The sequence below is a fragment of the Sus scrofa genome, chromosome 5 (assembly GCF_054392235.1).
Source record: "Sus scrofa isolate SSC_HxYL_T2T_F1_AM1 chromosome 5, Sscrofa_HxYL_maternal_Yorkshire_Landrace_v2.0, whole genome shotgun sequence".
NCBI lineage: Eukaryota > Metazoa > Chordata > Mammalia > Artiodactyla > Suidae > Sus > Sus scrofa.
Window position 1 is genome coordinate 80,705,392 of NC_139387.1, and position 20,244 is coordinate 80,725,635.

Here is a 20,244-nt window from a genome sequence, read left to right on the forward strand (position 1 = left end):
ATAAATATATAAATACATTTTTAGACATTTTGAAACTGTATGGCATAACAGTCTTGTTTTACATTTTTTACAATTTCTTTCTCCTTTGGTATTCAGGTTTAGTGAAAAAAATGTACAGTGAAGCACAGTGTTTTTAATTGAATTTTATTAGCTTTCTACAGTATAATTGCCTTATAGGGAAAAAAACTTAAATTTAAGTATAGTTGATGTACAATATTATATGTCTCAGATGTACAACATAGTGATTCACAGTTTTTAAAGGTTATTTTCCATTTATATTCATAAAATATTGGCTATATTCCCTGTGTTGTACAGTATATCCTTGTACGGGTCATTTATTTTATATAGTAGTTTGTACCCCTTAATTCCCTATTCCTATCATGTCTCTACCCTCTTCCCTCTCCCCACTAGTAACCACTGGTTTATTTTTTGTTATGTATTCACTAGTTTGTTGCATTTTTTAGATTTCCCATCGAAGTGATATCATGCAGTATTTTGAATTTCTCTCTCAGACTTACTTCACTAAGCATTTTAGGATAAACGTCACTCAATCATAGTGTGTGATCCTTTTAAAGTATCATTGAAATCCTTTTGCTAATATTTGATTGATGATTTTTGGATCTATGTTCATCAGGAATATTATTAGCCTTTAATTTCCTCTTTTTTGGTGATATCTTCATCTGGTTTTGGAATCAGGGTAATGCTGGCTTCCTAGAATGAGTTTGGAAGTGTTCCATCCTCTGCAGTTTTTTGGCATGGCTTCAGAAGGAGGGATGTTAATTCTGCTCTAAATGTTTGGTAGAATTTACTTGTGAGGCCATCTAGTCCTGGACTTTAGTCTGTTGGGAGTTTTTTTAAATTACTGATTCAGTTTCATTACTGGTAATTGATCTGTCCGTGTTTTCTATTCTATTCATATTTCCTCCTGGTTCAGTGTTAGGAGATTGCACATTTCCAGGAATCTGTCCATTTCTTCTAGGTTGTCCATTTTTTTGGCATGTAGTTGTTCATAGTAGTCTTTTATGATCCTTTGTATTTCTGTGGTGTCAGTTGTAACGTCTCCTTTTCCATTTCTGATTTTATTGCTTCCTTTTTTTCTTTCTTTTTTTTCTTCCTTTTTTTCTTGATGATGGCTAAAGGTTTATCAATTATGTTTATCTTTTCAAAGAACCAACTTTGATCTTCATTGATCTTTTTATTTTTTTAAAGTCCCTTTTTCATTTACTTCTGCTGTGATCCTTATGATTTCTTTCCTTCTACTAACTTAATTTTTGTTAAGTTGTTTTAGATGTTTTTTTTTTTTTTCTCTAGTTGTTTTAGATGTAAGTTTTCTCTAGTTGTTTTAGATGTAAGTTTAGGTTATTTGGGATTTTTCCTCTAGTTGTTTTAGATGTAAGTTTAGGTTATTTGGGATTTTCTCTAGTTGTTTTAGATGTAAGTTTAGGTTATTTGGGATTTTTCTTGTTTCCTGAGGTAAGCTTGTATCACTTTAAAGTCTTAAAACTGCTTTTGCTTCATCCCATGTGTTTTAGATCATTGTGCTTTTGTTTTCATTTGACTCTAGATATTTTTAAAATTTCCTCTTTGATTTCTTCAGTGATCCATTGGTTGTTTAGTAGCATATTGTTTGTGTTTTCTGCAACTTTTTTCCTATAGTTGATTTCTAGTCTCACAGCATTGGGGTCAAAAAAGATGCTTGGTATTGTTTCAGTTTTTAAAAATGTCCTGAGGCTTGTTTTATGGCCAAGCATATGATTTGTCCTGGAGAATGTTCCATGTGACTTGAAAAAAATGTTATTCTGCTGCTTTTGGATGGAATGTTCTATGTATATGTAAGTTCATCTGGTCTGTAGTGTCATTTGAGGCCAGTGTTTTCTTGTTGACTTTTTTTGTCTGGAAGATATATATGTCCATTGATGTAAGTAGGGTGTTACAATCCCCTACTAATATTGTATTACTTTCCATTTCGCTCTTTATGTCTGTTAATATTTGCTTTATGTATTTAGGTGGTCCTATGTTGGGTGTTGTACACACACACACACACACACACACACACACACACAATTACTATGTCTTCTTGGATTGATCCCTTAATCATTATGTAATGTCTTTGTCTTTTGTAACATCTTTGTTTTAAAGTATTTTGTCTGATTTATATGTTGCTACTCTGGTTTTTTTCTTTTGATTTCCATTTGCATGGAATATCTTTGTCCATATCCTCATTTTCAGTCTGTTTGTGTCTTTGGATATGAAGTGAATCTCTTATAGTCAGCATATATACAGGTTATGTTTTTATATCCATTCAGGCACTCTTTTTTTTTTTTTTTTTTGGTTTGTTTGTTTTTGTCTTTTTGCTATTTCTTGGGCCGCTCCCGCGGCATATGGAGGTTCCCAGGCTAGGGGTTGAATCGGAGCTGTAGCTGCGGGCCTACGTCAGGGCCACAGCAACCCGGGATCCAAGCCGCGTCTGCAACCTACACCACAGCTCACGGCAACGCCGGATCGTCAACCTACTGAGCAAGCGCAGGGACCGAACCCTCAACCTCATGGTTCCTAGTCGGATTCGTTAACCACTGCGCCACGCCACGATGGGAACTCCTCAGGCACTCTTATCTTTTGAATGGATCCTTTAGTCCATTTACATTTAAAGTAATTATTGATATCTGTGTACTTATTGCCATTTTGTTCATTGTTTAGAGGGTTCTTTTTTGTTTCTTCTTTTTTTTCTCTTCTGTTATGATTTGATGACTGTCTTTAGTGTTTTGTTTGGATTCCTTTCTCTTTTTGTGAGTGTGTATCTATTTTAGTTTTTTGGCTTGTGGGTACCATGTGGTTTAACTATTGCAGTCTGTATATATGTGATTATTTTAATTTGCTGATCTCTTAATTTCAAATACGTTATAACATCCTCATTTTTACTTTCTGCTCTTCAGGATTACTATTTTTGACATCATGTTTTTCATCTATTTTTTTGTGTGTATTCCTTGGTTTACTACCTTTACTGTAAATTTACCTTTACTGATGAGTTTTTTCCTTTCATAATTTTCATGTTTCTAGTTGTGGTATTTTATTTTTTGGTCAGAGAAGTCCCTTTAACATTACTTATAAAGCTGTTTGGTGCTGCTGAACTCTTTTTTGCTTGTCTATAAAACTTTTTACTTCTCCATTTAATCTGAATGAGAGTATTCTTGGTTGTAGTTTTTTTTCCTTTCATCGTCTAAGGATATGGTGCCACTCCCTTTTGGCCTGCAGAGTTTCTGCTGAAAAATCAACTGATAGCCTTATGGAAGTTCCCTTGTATGTTACTTGTTTCTTTTCCCTTGCTGCTTTCATTTTATTATTATTTTTTTATTTTTAAATTTTTAATTTTTTCATGTAGTTTTTAAAGATTACTTTCTGTTTACAGTTACTACACAATATTAGCTATATTCTGCATGTTGTACAATACATCCTTAAGCTTATCTTCCACCCTAAAGCTTCTGCCTCCTGCTCTACCACCCCAATATTGCCGCCCTTCTTGCTGCTTTTAATGTTTTCTCTTTATTTTAATTTTTGCCATTTAATGACAGTGTGTCTTTGTGTGATCCTTTTGGGATTCATTCTGTTTAGGATTTCCTGTGCTTCCTGGACTTAGACTTGGATGTGTGTTTCCTTTCCCAGGTTATGAAAGTTTTTGGCTGTTATGTCTACAGATATGTTCACTGCCCCTTTCTGTTTGCCTCTTCTCCTCTGAAATGCCTATAATGTGAATGTTAGTACACTTGGTGTTGTTTCAGTGGTGTCTTAAACTTACCTAATTTCTTTTTGTTCTTTTGTTGTTGTTATTCACCCTTAATGATTTCCATTACTCTCTCTTCCAGCTCACTGATCTGTTTCTGTATCAATTACTCTGCTATTGATTCCTTCTAGTGTTTTGTTTGTTTGTTTGTTTTTTGATCTTTTTCTAGGGCTGCACCCATGGCATATGGAGGTTCCCAGGCCAGGGGTCCAGTCGGAGCTGTAGCCACTGGCCTACACCACAGTCACAGCAACATGGGATCCGAACTGCTTCCGCGACCTACACCACAGCTCAGGGCAATGCCGGATCCTTAACCCACTGAGCAAGGCCAGGGATCGAATCTGCAACCTCATGGTTCCTAGTCAGATTCATTAACCACTGAGCCATGACGGGAACTCCCCTGGTGTATTTTTCATTTCAGTCGTGGTATTCTTTTTTTTTTTTTTTTTTTTTTTTTTTGGTCTTTTTGCGATTTCTTGGTCTGCTCCCGCAGCATATGGAGGTTTCCAGGCTAGGGGTCTAATCGAAGCTGTAGCAACCAGGCTACGCCAGAGCCACAGCAACGTCGGATCTGAGCCATGTCTGCAACCTGCACCACAGCTCACAGCAATGCCGGATCCTCAACCCACTGAGCAAGGCCAGGGATCGAACCCGCAACCTCATGGTTTCTAGTTGGATTCGTTAACCACTGTGCCACGACGGGAACTCCTCAGTTGTGATATTCTTCATCCCTGGTTGCTCTTTATATTTTCTAACTCTTCATTAGAAACTTCTAACTTCTCTCTCTGTTCACTCATTCTTCTCCCTAGTTTGTTGATCATATTTACAATTGCTACCTTATATTCTTTCTTCAGTAGATTGCCTGTCTCTGTTCATTTAGTTATTCTTCTGGGGTTTTATCTTGGAACATGTTTCCCTGTTGCCTCATTTTCCCTAGTTTTCCATTTTTATTTCTGTGTATCTGGTCAGTTGGTTACATTTCCTGACCTTGAAGAAATTACCTTTTATAGGAGATACTATGTATCCCAGTAGTGGACATCTTTCTGGTCACCAGATTTATCTGCTCTAGGGATACCCCTATGTGTGCTGTGTGGATCTTTGGTGGGCTGACTATTCTAGGTGGTCTTAGAAGGTGTGGCTGGCCCCCAGTCCAGTTGTTTTCCAGGCCCCACCTTGTGGGGAGGCTACCCGCTGCTGGTGGCAGAGCTGCCTCATGAGGCAGCTGGCTGTAGAAACATGGTGTGTGCCTTGGGGCTAGTGCTGGCCCACTGTGGGCAGAGCCAGGTTTTGGGGTCTGGCTGCAAGGCTCAGAGGTCCTAGAGCTGGCGTCAGACCCCTGGTGTGTTTTGCACATTCTTGGCACAGCTGACTGTGTGGTCTAGGGTGTCTTAAAGATTGCATTGGTCTTCTGATTGGCAAGGCCATAGCCTATCTTGTCCAAAGGCTGGTACTGGCCTGCTGGCAGGCTGTAGTGCTGCATTGGTCCCGGGCCTGATGTCTACTTCCTAGTGGGTAAAGCTTTTCTCAGGGGTAGACCAGGCTTTCTGCTATGTCAGAGTTCTTAGGGATTCTGGGCCTGGTGCCTACCCACTGGTGGGTGCAGCTGTGTCCTGAGGCGTGACTGCAGGACCCTGGGGTCCCTGGTTTAGTACCTGAACACTGGTATGGGGGACTGGTTCCCGGACCCTAGGGTGGGCAGGGCCATGTCCAAGGGTGACTGTGTATTCAGGGGGTCAGCCTGTCTGCTGGTGGGTGGGGCTGTGCAGGGGCCCAGTTATGTGCTTGGTGGCCTGAGGTGTCCCAGTACCAATGCCTCCAGGCTGGTGGGCATGGGTAGGACTGGTTACACCTTCCTTGTAATGCTAAAGCAATTAAAAATTTAATTATGATATTTACTTTATCAAGGAATAATATTTATTGACAACCCTTTGAACAGATTCATTTACTAATCTTAGGGAATTTGCACATAGGATTGACTAGAGGGTTGCCAAAATGTCTAATTAAGTTTTGAGCCAAGGCCAGAATATATGATGTTAAACCTTTAAATTAATCAGAGAGAATTAAAAATCCATTTCATTCCCAGCCTTATACCTAATGGGAGACAGAAATAAAGGAAACAAAATAAATTATATTTGTCCTCAGTATAGTGTATGGACAGAAAGAAACGTATGCTGCTTAAATATTTCAAGTAACTAGAAAAAATTGATCTGGAAAAACTTTGTAAAATATGTCTTCAACAAAAAGTTTGAATAAGTTAAAGTAGAAAAGCAACCCAGATGGGATATGAGAGTAGGTAAAATACTGAAAAATGTATGGTGGATGATGAGACTATTATTTGGTAGGTAATGAGAATATTTTAGTAGATGAGATTTTATTAAAGAATTTAATTGGGTCGGATCTTGGAAGTCAGAGCAACAAGTTTCTGAGAAGGGTTTTTCCACCTTTAGGATGATGACTTCTGTGAGCAGGAAAGTTTAGGAAAAAAAACGACTAGGAACACAACACCTAGAAAGAAGCATACTGTGTTATAACAGGGTTGTATTGGTTAGGTCCACAGTAGTATTGTGACTCTAAAAGGAGCAAAACCAAGAAATAAGGTATACAAGAGAGTCGGATTTCTGCACCGTGGTACCCCCGAAGGTGTGTGGACAGTCTCTTTTAACAGTAGAATCTTTTAACAGCAATTAATTTTTACAGGTGATTACATTTTTTTTCTTCTGCAAATAGTCCTAACCATAAATATTAATTTCTGGCCTCTTAAGTACTTTAACATGGAACACACTGAACCCTCAGCGAGCCAACCCCCATTTTGATACTTAGGCTTTTTATTGACATAGGACACTGAAAAATATGTATAAGGAAAGAAATGGTTTAATGCATTTTTCCAGGATGTGTTTATATGAAAAATTTCTGTGTTGTATCTACGCGAGCACGTGATAATCTTGAGCCAAGGTTAAAGGGGAAATCACAGCCTAATGTTTCTTTTGGCTCTTGTAGTAAGGTGACCACCCTTTGGCCTTTATTTTATCTGAAGCAATTCCATTTTCAGTGCTGCTAATCTAAACAAAGGTTTCATTTCCAGTGTTCCCCATTATTCTTACCTAAAATATACTAGTCACTCCAATCTTAGTGATTTTGCCAGGCAAAAAAGTTATTAATTGAAAGTATAGATTTTTAAACTAATAACTCAAATTTTTTAAAAAAGCATTTTAATAAGAATATAGCATATTGAAAATATATATGGTAAGATTCATTTAGACCTTTAGGATTCCGGTAGAATTCAGTTATTGTACTTTCATTTTTGCCCTCATAATTTCAAATAAATAGAAATATTTAGTGGTACTCTGTAGTACCAGTTTTCCCCAAATTATCTGTAAACATTAGAAAAAAATTTCATTTGACTAGATTCCTGTCTCAAATCCTTGGCTGTAGCTAAATTCCATCTTCAAAAGGGCTTTTGGAGGACCAGATTTACATCTTTTTTACAAATTTAATAACATCATTCTTAGTGATTAACAGTTGGTCATTATCTTGAGCGTAAGATGGAAGTAGCAGTATAATCGGTTGATGTAATGATATGACTCTACCATGTGTCTGTTCATTTGTGTGCACAATATTGTTAAAAATGTGTCTCTGATTCTTGGAAGGTACTTCAGTATCATTAGTAGTTTTATTTATAATGTCAAGTAAACACATCAAGACTAATTTTAAATCATATACCACATGGACTAGAATATATCTGTAGAGAAGCCTTGAAAATATGTATTTCCATTGATATGTAATGGGATTTATGGATTTTTCTCACTGTGCATAATATACCTTCAGAGGGAAGAGTAAAATAATGAATTGTTTTAAATATTCATTAATTTTAACCTACTTTTAATATACTTGATACTACAGTTCTTATTTTTAAAATGAAGCCGTGCTATTTGTGTTAGTTATGAATAATTCCTTTCTTCTGGAAAGAAAAAAACACACATCTCAGATATATGCAGAGTGATATTTTATGTTATCTAATTGAAAAGCTTCTCTCTGATAGAAGTATAATTAAGTAGACTGATATATTCTGTTTCTTAAATTTGCATATGATGAGTTGAAAGCAAATACATAGCTTTATTTTTTTCAGTAATAGTAACAAAAGCTGTGTTTTCACTGGAAACTGCGAAGATTGGCAGTTGCTTAGCTTTCACCAAGGAAAACTGTAGCGTGTCTTTAATTTTGTTGGGTAAAGCCTGATGTAGCACCTTTGATGATTTTGCAATCAATCGGACTGAAGAGAAAATCTATCTCTGCCATCACCTTGGTGCTCCTGCCAGTATGAAAGTGCTGCTGCTGAGCAGATACGCTGCAGTGCATGGGTCTGTGCTGTTCCCAGAAGGCCAGGTAACATCTGTAGCAGGCTATCTGCCAGGTATCTGGAGGAAGTTCCTTTTGATTACAAGTTGTAAAACCTACTCAGACAACCTTTAGCAAGTAAGGGGAAAATATTGAAAGCTCATGCAGATCTCTCATGAAACACAGGACAGAAACCAGGTTCCGAGCCTGAAACTGGAAGTCCATAAGGCAGTTTCTGAATGTCTTCCTTAATTTCCCTTCTTTCTCCCCTTGCCTCCCTGCCCACCTGCTGTCCACTTTTCCTTTATTCCTTGGCAATGTAAGGTCATAAACCCGACTCATAATTTAGTAAGCCCTGGGGTTTGTCTTTATCACCAAAATCCTTTAAATTCTGTATATATATTTCAATTGGAATGTAATATAAATTTAGCTGCTGGAGGCTTCTCTCAGGATGGGAGGTGAGGATGGGGAAGGGATATCTAAGCAGAAATTGCCAAAGCTGCCTATGTTCTGGAGGTATAATCAGTCCTGACCGCCTGTAGTATTTCTTACCCCTTCACTGGCACCTTTTGGTTCATTGACCAAAACCCTTACTCCCATTGCCGTCACTAAAAAGAGACAATGATACGCATTTTAAGTCTCCCAAAACTGTTTCATTAGCATGGATTTCTTTATCTTGAGCTTAAAATTCACAATACTGTAAGAAAGTGAAAGTTTTTCTAAACGGCAATGCATACAAAATATTTAATCTAATGTCACAGAAAACTGAGGAAAAGTATTACAGCAGCACATGTGTGCTAAAACCATGACTTGGTTTTTCAGTTTGAGACATGGAGAAATTTCACAGTAGGTAAAGTAATTTCCTGTAAAATCAACTTTACAATACAGAATTTTAATGTTAAAGGAAATAGAATGATCAAGTGAATGTACCTGGTTCACGAATCACCTGGCAAAAAAGCTAAAGAACTTACTTTCCCTGTAGAATTGGTTGAGAATGACCCACTTCAGCCATAAAATGCTCTTTTAACCAACCATGGTATAAGTAGTTGACAGAACAGTAGTGCTCTTTCCCAGCATGGGGGAGATGGCTGATCTGACTTGTTTATCTTTCATAAATTTATCTTAGTGGCATCCCTGAAACTGTGTGGAGAAATAGCACAAGTTTCAGATTTCATGAGAGCAGTGACATAAAGTATTAGACGTGAAGCACACATACAGAAATAAGGTCTCATTGTCTCAAGATAATTAGGAATCATGATCAGATGACCTGCCTTCCAGGCCCCTCCAAGCCACTTTCTTTGCACCATTCTTCAAAACCAAGCAAATTAATTTATTCTTGCCAAGGATTTAGTCTTAGACTGGCTTTATTATTTCTGTTTTGGTTTAAATAATTCTTGTGGCTTATAGCAGCAGTATTTTAAGGGGTAAATTAGAAACCTAGGCTGTGAATGTTAGTCATTTTTCTTGCAACTAAACTCCTTTAATCTCTCTGCTTCAATAATTTTATAAAATGAGGATAGTTGTGTGTATAAAATTATGTAAAAAGCCTATGTGAAAATGTTGTTAGTGACTTAATGTTTGTAATATGCAATAATTTCTAAATGTCATTATCTTTAAACAAAAAAATTCTTTAGATTTGTAACCCACAGCCATTTCTAGTCATTAAAAACTTTTGCCTAAAATTCCTCCCCGTATTCACTTAAAAGTCTTCCTGTGTAGTGAACCCTTCCTGACGACTCGCTGATTGGTCTCAGTAGCTGTTCGTACTTTTTAAAAGGTTCTGAGCCATTCTTCTGTATCTTCACAGTGAAAGCAACCTTACTTGTGGATGCTCGCCAAGTGGATTCTCACCAAGGTCCTTTGTGAGAGATGAGCCAGTAGGAAGAGGCGGGGTGGATGGGTCACGAAGTAGCTAAGCTGCTCTCTGCTGGTCACTCCTGACAGTTTCTCTTGTCAGAGGGTTGCTGGGTAGATGGCGGTTGCTCCTCTTAGACCTCTCAAACCAGTGTAAGATTTTTCACTCATGGAACAGGATGTTGCTAATATTTACTTCCAGCCTCATTCAAATCTAAGATGTGACCTTTTGTGAGGCAGGAGTGTGTGCTTTTTTGATTGATAATGTTAAGTCATTTGAGGACTAGATCAACCTCATGAACAATTTAAAATCTGTTAATTTCTAAAAAGGATTTATTCAGAACTAATCTTAAGACATTTTCTTTGGGTAACTAACTTAAACTGTAAGTTAGGTTTTGCTTTTGGTTGTATACTCATTAGCTTTATTAATTTTCAACCAATATGATAATTTATTTTATAATGAATAGCTATATGTAAAAAATCAGTTCAATATATACATGAGAAATTTAACCTTGTAACTTGTATTTTTTATTCAAAAGAAGTTCTAAGTGACAAAATATCTTTTAAATAGCTAACTTGCCATTTTAATCTGTGATCTGTTTCATTGTGATGAATGAACATTAACTTGAGAAGGTGTCTAAATTGAGCATACCCCTTTTTGCTTTTTTTTTTTTTTTTTTTTTTTTTGTCTTTTTGTCTTTTTGTCTTTTCTAGGGCCACTCCCGTGGCATAGGGAGGTTCCCAGGCTAGGGGTTGAATCGGAGCTGGAGCTGCCAGCCTACGCCAGAGCCACAGCAACATAGGATCCGAGCCACGTCTGTGACCTCACCGGCAACACCAGATTGTTAACCCACTGAGCAAGGCCAGGGATCAAACCCGCAACCTCCTGGTTCCTAGTCGGATTCGTTAACCACTGTGCCACGATGGGAACTCCCTTTTCTGCCATTATTAAGTAATTTTTATAGTTTTCAGAATGAAAATATTAAGTTTTGGTATTTTTTATACATTAACTTGAGAAAGTATCTCTAATTGAGCATACCCCTTTCTGCCATTATTAAATAATTTTTATAGTTCTCGGAATAAAAATATTAAAAAATTTTGTCATTTTGCAAAATCCTTAACTATTTTCTCAGAAACTTAGAGTTTTTAAGCCTATTTTATAATGTATTTAATTGCCTTTTATCTTATTTTCATTATAACTTTTTGTTTTGATTTGGCCTTTTTATATGTTTTGAATCTTGGAATTTATTTTCTCAAACCAGTAACTGACATTGGGCACCAAATTACTTTTCCTGGCCTACTGAATCATATTTAAAAGGCAGATATTGAGTAATGAATACATTCATTTTCCTCTAAACAGCAGTCTTCAGTAGTTTATTTGTTGTCTGTTGAGTAAGAAAACACATGTCTACAGTATAAGTTATTTTTAGTTCAAGGAGGAGTTAAGCCCTAAGGCCAACTGTAAGTTATTTAAACTCTAACCTGTTCGTATCTAGCTCCATTTTGATTCCAGTCTATCCATTAGCTATCTTTTCCAAACTTCCCCTGGATTCCAGATTTCATTCTTCTTTAAGCATACTGTGCTTTTTTTTGTTTGCAATCTTCCAGGGTGCCTGGAATAGCCAACATTCTTAAGTGCTTTTAATCCTACCCTACCCTGCCCATTGTAGTCTTTTCTTTGGAATTATCATAATGTTTTGCATTTATCTTATGTTTTTTACTGTATAGGCCTACTTGGTTTTATTGTGCTTCACTTTATTGGGCCTCACAGATATTGCATTTTTTACAAATTGAAGGTTTGTGGCAATCTGCATCTAGCAAGTCTACCAATGCCATTTTTCCAACAGCACTTGCTTGCATTTTGTCTCTGTGTCACATTTTACTAATTGTTATATATTTCAAACATTTTTGTTATTATTACACTTGTTATGGTGATCTTTGATATCACCGTGGCAAAAAGATTACATCTTAATGAAAGCTCAGATGAGGGTTAGCATTTTTTTCAGAAATAATTTGTGTGTAGAGCAAAATAATATGTGTGTGTGTGTATATGTACACATACAAATATAATATATATATATATTTCTTTTCCTGCCTCAAGTTTATTTGTACAAATAACACAGGAGGACATCCGTCCCATGCAGGCAGCAGCCCAGGGGTCACACCACTCCTTCTGTCCTCACATTCACAGATAAAGCCCTTTACTATGGAACCTTTGTGGAGGCCTGGGCACCTTTGGGAGCCTGAGCCAGAGCTGGAGTTAGCCTTGGTCTGAGCCTCAGCCTGGGACTTTGGCTGTCACAGTCTGAGACCCTTGGTAATGCAGGTACTGGCACATTTCCTGAGCTTGGGTGAGCAATGTGGGCAAGTTGAGCTTCCGGCTGCCACCCTTTCGGGTCTTGGGCTTGACTTCCTAGGGCTTTATAAGAGCCTTGATAGCCTTAGCATGTGCACTCATGACCTTGGCATTGTTGGCCTGCATCTTCTTAAGGCCCCTCTTGTTGTGCTTCTTGGCAAAACACATGTTCCTCAGGAACTTGGGGTCTATCTAAGAGAGACATATCATTGTGATAGGGTTTTTTGATGCTGTTTCTGTGCCATTTTCAGGGTTGCTTGTGTGTGGCATGGTTCTTGGACTTGGCCATGTCTGCATTGGGGCCTGAAGATCTCAAAGTCCCTGGGATTGGAAGAGCGGTATATATATATTCTTTTTCAGATTATTTTCTATTATAAGTTATTAAAAGATACTGGGGATCCCTGTGCTATAAGTAGGTCCTTGTTGTTTACTGTTATATTATAGTAGTGTGTATATGTTAATCCCAAACTCCTGATTCTAACCCCCCCCAACTATTCCCTTTCGTAATCATAAGTTTTTCTCTCTGTGAGTCCATTTGGTTTTGTAAATAAGTTCATTTGTATCATGTTTTAGATTCCACATTTATAAGTGATATCATATGATAGTTATCTTTGTCTGACCTCAGTTAATGTGATAATTTCCAGGTCCATCCATGTTGCTGCAAATGACATTGTTCCATTCTTCATGGCTGAGTAATATTCCAGCATATGTGTGTGCATCTTTATCCATTTATCTGTTGGATGGACACTTAAGTTGTTTCCATGTCTTGCCTATTATACATAGTGCTTCTGTGAACACTGGGGTGCATGTATCTTTTCAAATTAGAGATTTCATCTTTTCCAGATACATCCCCACAAGCGGGATTGCTGAATCATATGGTAGCTCTAATTTTAGTTTTTAAAAGAACCTCCATAGTGTTTTCTGGAGTGGCTACACCAGTTTACCTTCCCAGCAAAAGTATAGGAAGGTTCTCTTTTCTCCACGCCCTCTCTAGCATTTATTAATTATTATTTATAGACCTTTGATGATGGCCATTCTGACCAGTGTGATACATAGTTGTAGTTTTGATTTACATTTCTCTATTTGGGTCTTCTGTCTGTTTTTTTTGATTGGGTTTTTTTTTTTTTTTTTGATATTAAGTTGTATGAGCTGTTTGTATATTTTGGAAATTAATCCCTTGTCAGTCTCATCATTTTCTCCTAGTCTGTAGGTTGTCTGACATAACTTTAATATGCCAAAAAAAATTATGTGATATATGCTTTGTTATGGTGGTCTGAAACTGAACCTACAGTATCTCTCAAGTATGCCTGTATTTTGCCTTGCGTTTTGGTTATCTTAAATGTATCATTCTTCTTACTAGAATCTCATTTCCTTGGGCAGGGTGTAGTATATTACTAATAAATTCCAGTGCCTGGCAGTTGTCTGACAGCCATGTTATCTGTCATTCAAATTTATATCTGCATTTATAGTCGTTAATATCTATAACTCTCAGCCCACATTGAGAAGATGCAAAGTTCATTACCCAGAGTCCAAGCAAAACAGGGATCCATCTTCATTTGTAAGCTGAGATGACCAGACCCATATACTAGTCACTGGGCCTTATTTTGCTTTAGATCTCTCTTTCCCTTTAGTATTTTATTATAAAAATGTTTGAACATTAGGAATTATACAGTGCACACCCATATACTGATCACCTAGATTCTCTAACATTTTGTTGTTATTTGCTTTGACATATCTATCCATTTTTGTATTCATTAATTCATCTTTTTTTGTGTGTCTTTTTAGGGCCACACCCACGGCTTATAGAAGTTCCCAGGCTAGGGGTCAAATCAGAACTGTAGCCGCTGGCCTACACTACAGCCACAGCAACCCCAGATCCAAGCCGCATCTACTACCTACACCACACCTCACGGCAATGCCAGATCCTTGACCCACTGAGCGAGGCCAGGGATCTAACCTGTGTTTGTTTCCGCTGAGCCATGACAGGAACTCCTCATCTTATTTCTTGATACATGTCAAAGTATATTGCAAATATCAGTAAACCTCACTTCTAAATACTTTAGCTTGTATGATGTTAGAGTTTAATATTTGTTGCCCCCACCATTTGTAAAGAAGTAAAATATTACAGATACAGATAAAGCCCTTCTCAGCTCCCTGCTGGCTCCCTCCCTTCTCAGAGTTGTCATTGTAGTTTTAGTATGTATGTATGTATCCCTGAATTAAATAACTTTTAAACATATATAAATGGTATCTTTAATTTCCTTTGCAACTTTTTTTTACTAAGTATTAATTTGAGATTTGTCTAGTTCCTGTATTTAACCTCAGTGGGACCTGGTTTTGGCATCAGTGAAAGATTTTGTAGACTCTTTGGAATTATTTTATTTATTTTTGTCTATTAAGTATATTTAATTGAAAGAACCAATAATCTGAAAAGGGTGAAACGGAAGTCATTTAAATATTAATCTTTGACTGAATCCTGTGAATTTATAAATTGGTCTGTATTTATAGATGAGAATTTTACAAACATTGATTGCTAAGATTTTTTTTTAGCATTTACCATTTTATCATTAATTGTGGACTTTTTTATGTGGCCGTGATAATTATACCCATGTATTTAATGTAGGTGGTTGAGATCTAATCCATGTGCGCATAATGCATTTCTTAGCAACCATCAGTGTTCTTTTTAGGAGCTGTGTTTTTAAGAGCCAGTGGGGCTGCAGCTTTGAGGAGGACATTTCAAAGCTTTTTTTTTTTTTCTTTTAATATAGCGCAAGGAGCAATGTAATTACAGTAGTTTTGGCACTTTCTGCATTATTACAGACCCAAATTAAAGGGTTTAAATTTGTCTCCAGTATTTAACATCAGTATGCTGTCACCGTTTTCCTGACCTCATCAACACGTTTGACATTATGAATGTTCCCTTGTATATTAAGCCTCAATTGGAGTTACTTTTTTTAACTTACATTTTTATATGTATTTATCAAAAGGTTGTAGAATATTTCACAGGTATTAATTGTATTTCACAATACTCCTTTAAAGTGGCAAGCTTTCATTTCTACTTTAATGGTAAAATAGTTACAAATATATATTAATTAATTTACCAGGTCATCACTTGTGACTTTACCTCTTTTTCACTCCTCAATCTTCAGTGATAACACTGCTTAGTAGAATTTTCTGAGATGATAGAAATGTTTTATATTTGCACTGTCCAGTGTGGAAGCCACTAAAGTGCAACTGAGGAACTGAAATTTTGATTTAATTAATAAAAATTTGAATTTAAATAGTCACATGTGGCTACTGGCTACTGTATTGAGTAGCACCAGTCTATAATTACCATCCCTATAAACTACTGTTACAGTTAACCAGTTACTCCCTTATTTCCAAATCGGATCAGTGCGTTGTATTTGTCAGCTTCTTTTATTTTTCAGGCATTTGATTGACTGTGTCCTTATTTTCAAACTTCGCTTCACTCTCTCCTGGTTCTTAGACTTCCTTATTGTCTCTTCTAGGCTGATATTGATGTTTTTAGATATCCGCTTTTGGCTGTCTTTTGTTCTTACGTTACAATTGTGTCAGAGCTGACTTCAGCTATTCATTCAACATTTACTTGGTATCTACTTTACCAGATAACTGGAGCTAGAAAGAACTTATCCCCTCCTTCAAGGAACTTCTCCCAATGGCCTCAGTTGGCATTAGTGCTAAAGATGTCAAGATCTCTCTCGCTCCCTCTTCCTCTGTTTCTTTCTCCTGAAGTCTGGACTCAGTACTCCTTTTTTACAGGTGCCTCGATTACATATTAGTTACTAAACTTATCTCCCATTCCTAATACCCTCGCCTTGCATTAAATTAAAAACCTTCCACCCATTATTCTTTACATTATCATGTCTATGTTGCTTCTTAATTACTCTAAATTAAGCCTCTAATCTCATTTTAAACACATTACATCACATTTATTATTCCAGCTCTCAGGACCCTATAGCATTGATTCCTAGCCATTCTCTCCTTGATACTTAAAAAGGACCAACTTCCTGCTTGTAGCTTTTTACCCATTCGCTAATTTTTAATTTATGAGTTGAAACAAAGTTCTTCATATCTACTTTGAGCTATGCCAAGCCAATTGAATTTCCCCCAAATGGCATTTCTTTTCTCAATTTCATTAATTTCTACTCTAACTTTTAATCTTTTCTCCTGCTTTCTTTGCATTTAATTAGCTCTTTTTCTAGGATTCTAGGTATTTATTTATTTTATATCTTATTTTCTAACATACTCATTTAATGCTATAAATTTCTCTCTAAGCACTACTTTTGCTGCATCTCACAAATTTTGATAAGTTGTATTTTCATTTAGTTCAAAATATTTTAAAATTTCTGTTGAGACTTTCTTGATCTCTGTGTTATTTAGAAGTATGTTGTTTAACCTCCAAATATTCTGGGGTTTTTCTAGCTATCTTTCTTTTTGGTTTCTAATTTAATTCCATTGTAGTCTGAGATATTCTTTGTATGATTTCTGTTGTCATAAATTTGCTTAGGTATGTTTTGTGGCCTAGAATGTGTTCTATCTTGGTGCATGCTCCATGTGAGCCTGAAGAATGTGTAAAGCCTAAAAGGTTTTCACCAGTTCCAATTCAAGCTGTCTGCAAGGGCTGTACTTACTCTGGGGGCTCTAAGGAGCCTTTGCCCATTTCTAGAGGCTGCCTGTATTCCTTGGCTGGTAGCTCCTTACTCCATCTTTAAAAGTCATCAATCAGCCTCTGTTTCTGTGTGTGATATGGATACAGTCTACCAAAACTCTTAACATGTTTTGGTAGATTTATACTAAATTTTTTTTGGTGCTCTGCCGTGTTTTTAATTTCAAATTGCAGTTGTTAGTTTCTAATATATAGGGAAGCAATTGACTTTTGTATTAACCTTTTATTCACCTAATATAATCCAGGATAATCTCCCCGTCTCAAAATCCTTAAGATAAACATATCTGCAAAGTCTCTTGTACCATGTAAGGTAACATACTCCCAGTTTCTAGGATTTAGGACATGGACCTCTTGGGTGTGGGGGTGAAGGACATTATTCAGCCCACCACAGTCAGGATTTGAACGCAACAGGCCTGCTCTTGGAGCCACATCTCTGCTCTTTCTGGCTTCCCTATCACCTTCCACATCTAAATATCTCCTTTATGCTGTGTTTTAATTGTCTCTGTTTACCTTTCTCACTAGGATGTGACTTTCCTGAGATAGGACTCATAGCATTGGAAATGAGTTCAGATAAAAGAAATTATATGAAATGTTGAGACATCAACAATAGAGAAAATAATTGTTTTTATTTGATTGCTCAGTCCTTTAAGCCTGTATGCATGTCTCACTTTTGTAGTTATTCATTTGCTTCCAAGTATTAATTATAAATGAAATATTGAGAGAAGTATATGCCTATGTACCTCAATTTAAGTAGCCTGCTGTGGCTAGTGGCTACTGTATTAGGTAGCACATCTGGGTAATCGCTATCATTCCACCAGACTGCTCTTACAGAACTGTAATGTACATGTTAAAGATGGTTTGTCTGAAAATGAAAATCCTAATAACTCATTTTGCCTTAATTTTTGGTTTTTCTTTTTGTGGGAACAGAGGTAAGGACAGAAATGATACCTATTTTAGAGGAGTTGTATGTCATTAGAAGCATTTTAGATAGAAAGGACTTGCCAGTGAGGAGGTTGTTTTGCCAGATATTCTTCTTTCAGTCACTAGGCAGCATAATTAATAGTTAAAAAACAAACAAACAAACACAGACAGCTTGCTAGTTTATCATATCCCTTTATTCCCAGAAGTACTTGGTGAGAGTGTAACTGTTAACAAGGTCTACTATAATAAAGGACTGTGTGGAAACCACATTTGGATAGGATTTTCATTATGTTAGTAAATTTAACTATGTTTCTATGCAGTGTATGTGACCTCCACCCAAACTTTAACCTGTTTCCCTTTTTGCTGAGGTCCAATCAAGGGAAAAAGCAACAAGAAAAAAATCTTCCTGTGTGGCCTGTAGATATCAGGTCTGAAGAATATTAATGCATTTCCAGCTTGGGACCATAAGCAAACAAACTCTTCCACAGATAACTACACCCTTCCTGTTTGGGATTGAGTTTACTGTGAAACACGTTTCGGAAATAATGTTTCTGACCGTTGTGAGTTTTATTTATAAAATGTTGGAGGGTGAGGTTCTTCCTTTAACAAAAAATTAATGATTTCCTGTCTAATGCCCAACCAGTGCACTATGAGCAGTCTTTTTAGAAAATTCGCCCCGTAGTAGATAATTATGTTGCTTTGGGCAGTTCTGGTTGTTTTTGTTGGGTAATGTATAAAAATTTGTTATTTTAATGAATAATTCAAAAATTTCTTACAATGAAAAAATAAAACACAACCTTTAAATGCTTATATTATCTTGTCTCCAGAGTGACAGGTAGTTTACAGTTTAAATAAGTGTATGAACACATTTTAATATGGTTTTACTTTTGATATGCAAATCTGTAGCACATTTCTCTTCTGTAAATATGCTAAGGGAAGAGAAACAGTTTAGGTAAGACAGCAGATTTACATTAAAGAATGTGCAGGTTAATTCACAGTGTAACCTTATCCTCGTCTAGTACATCTGCTCTAAAGAAGCCTATAAAATTTAGGCCACCCACCGTGTGGTCTGCTGAGGCCTGTGGTTGATGTTAGAATGCTGTTATTATGTGGGTTGACTGGTTTGGTGAGGAATTTACCTCCACTAAGACTGTGAAACATCATGGTTGTGACTTTCCCCACGGGGACGGCGTGGGCTTGACTCAGGTACACTGAGTTTGTTAGACAAGTTCCTGTGCTCTGTTGCCTTGACATCCTATGTAATATCACGTGGATGAGATACTGTTTCCTAAGTTGGTTTATTAGAGTAGTTAGTAATATCAAGTTGGGGTCATGTAAACCTAAAAGACAAATTGGAATAAATGTTTGGCTTAAATAGTTGAATGAAACTTCAGGGGTATTAAGGGTAAATTTCATAACTTTAGAAAACGTGTGTGTATTAGTGCTGAGATGGCAGAAAGCAGCTGAGAATTTTATATACTTTAATTTCTGGGTCATTTGAAGAACTTGTTTTAATTTCTTTGGGGCTTGTGAATGGTTTTCAAGAGCAAGGAATTGAATTTAGTATAACAATCTAATACTGAGAGTCAAAAATAAATATTCTTCTTTAAATAGCTGTTTTAAGGGATTAAAAAAAAAATCACAGACATTTAAAAAATACAGCAGCAACTACCACAACTAGTAGTGATCATTTGAGGAATAAAAACTATCATAAGTGAAGCAGAGTCTCGAATCACTTCTTTCTAAAGTTTTTAAACGTAAACAAAATCCTTTTTCAGAGAATAAACATGTTATGTTGATAGGTTTTGTAAATTTAGAAAAATTAAAGTTAATATAACAGTTTTTTAAAATCACATTTGTATTTTACTTAATTTTCATGGGGGCCTAACTAATTTTCTTTACATACAAGAATTACAGAGTATGAAAAATAGCATAGAAGTCTAAAATGCATTTTGTGAGTACAAACAAAGGAAAATGACAGTGTGGAGAAAATGTAGCAATTTTTGGACAGGAAATACCTGATTGTCACTAATAAAAATTATATGCATATAGAAGTAAAATATTTACATTGAGGTAAAAAATATATAGATACACATGTATATATGTGTGTGTGTCTCTATATATACATATATGTATACATACATGCATGCATGAATATATGTGGATATAACATACTGTTTTGATCTTAACCCTGCCTTGGGTGGTTTTAATTATGGTTCAATATTTATAATTCAAAAGCTTTTTTCAAATAGATACTTTCAGCCTTCTTATAGTTGTTTGTTGTATACTAAACAGAATTTTGAATTTGTCATC

General features: G+C 36.2%; 1 protein-coding gene and 1 pseudogene across 23 annotated transcripts in view; one reads left to right on the forward strand and one right to left on the reverse strand.

Annotated features, from left to right (window-relative positions):
* Nucleotides 1-20,244, forward strand: part of PPHLN1 (periphilin 1) — a 146,361-nt gene that overhangs the window by 123,055 nt on the left and 3,062 nt on the right. The window lies entirely within an intron of this gene.
* Nucleotides 5,512-12,741, reverse strand: LOC146403476 (large ribosomal subunit protein eL29 pseudogene; annotated as a pseudogene).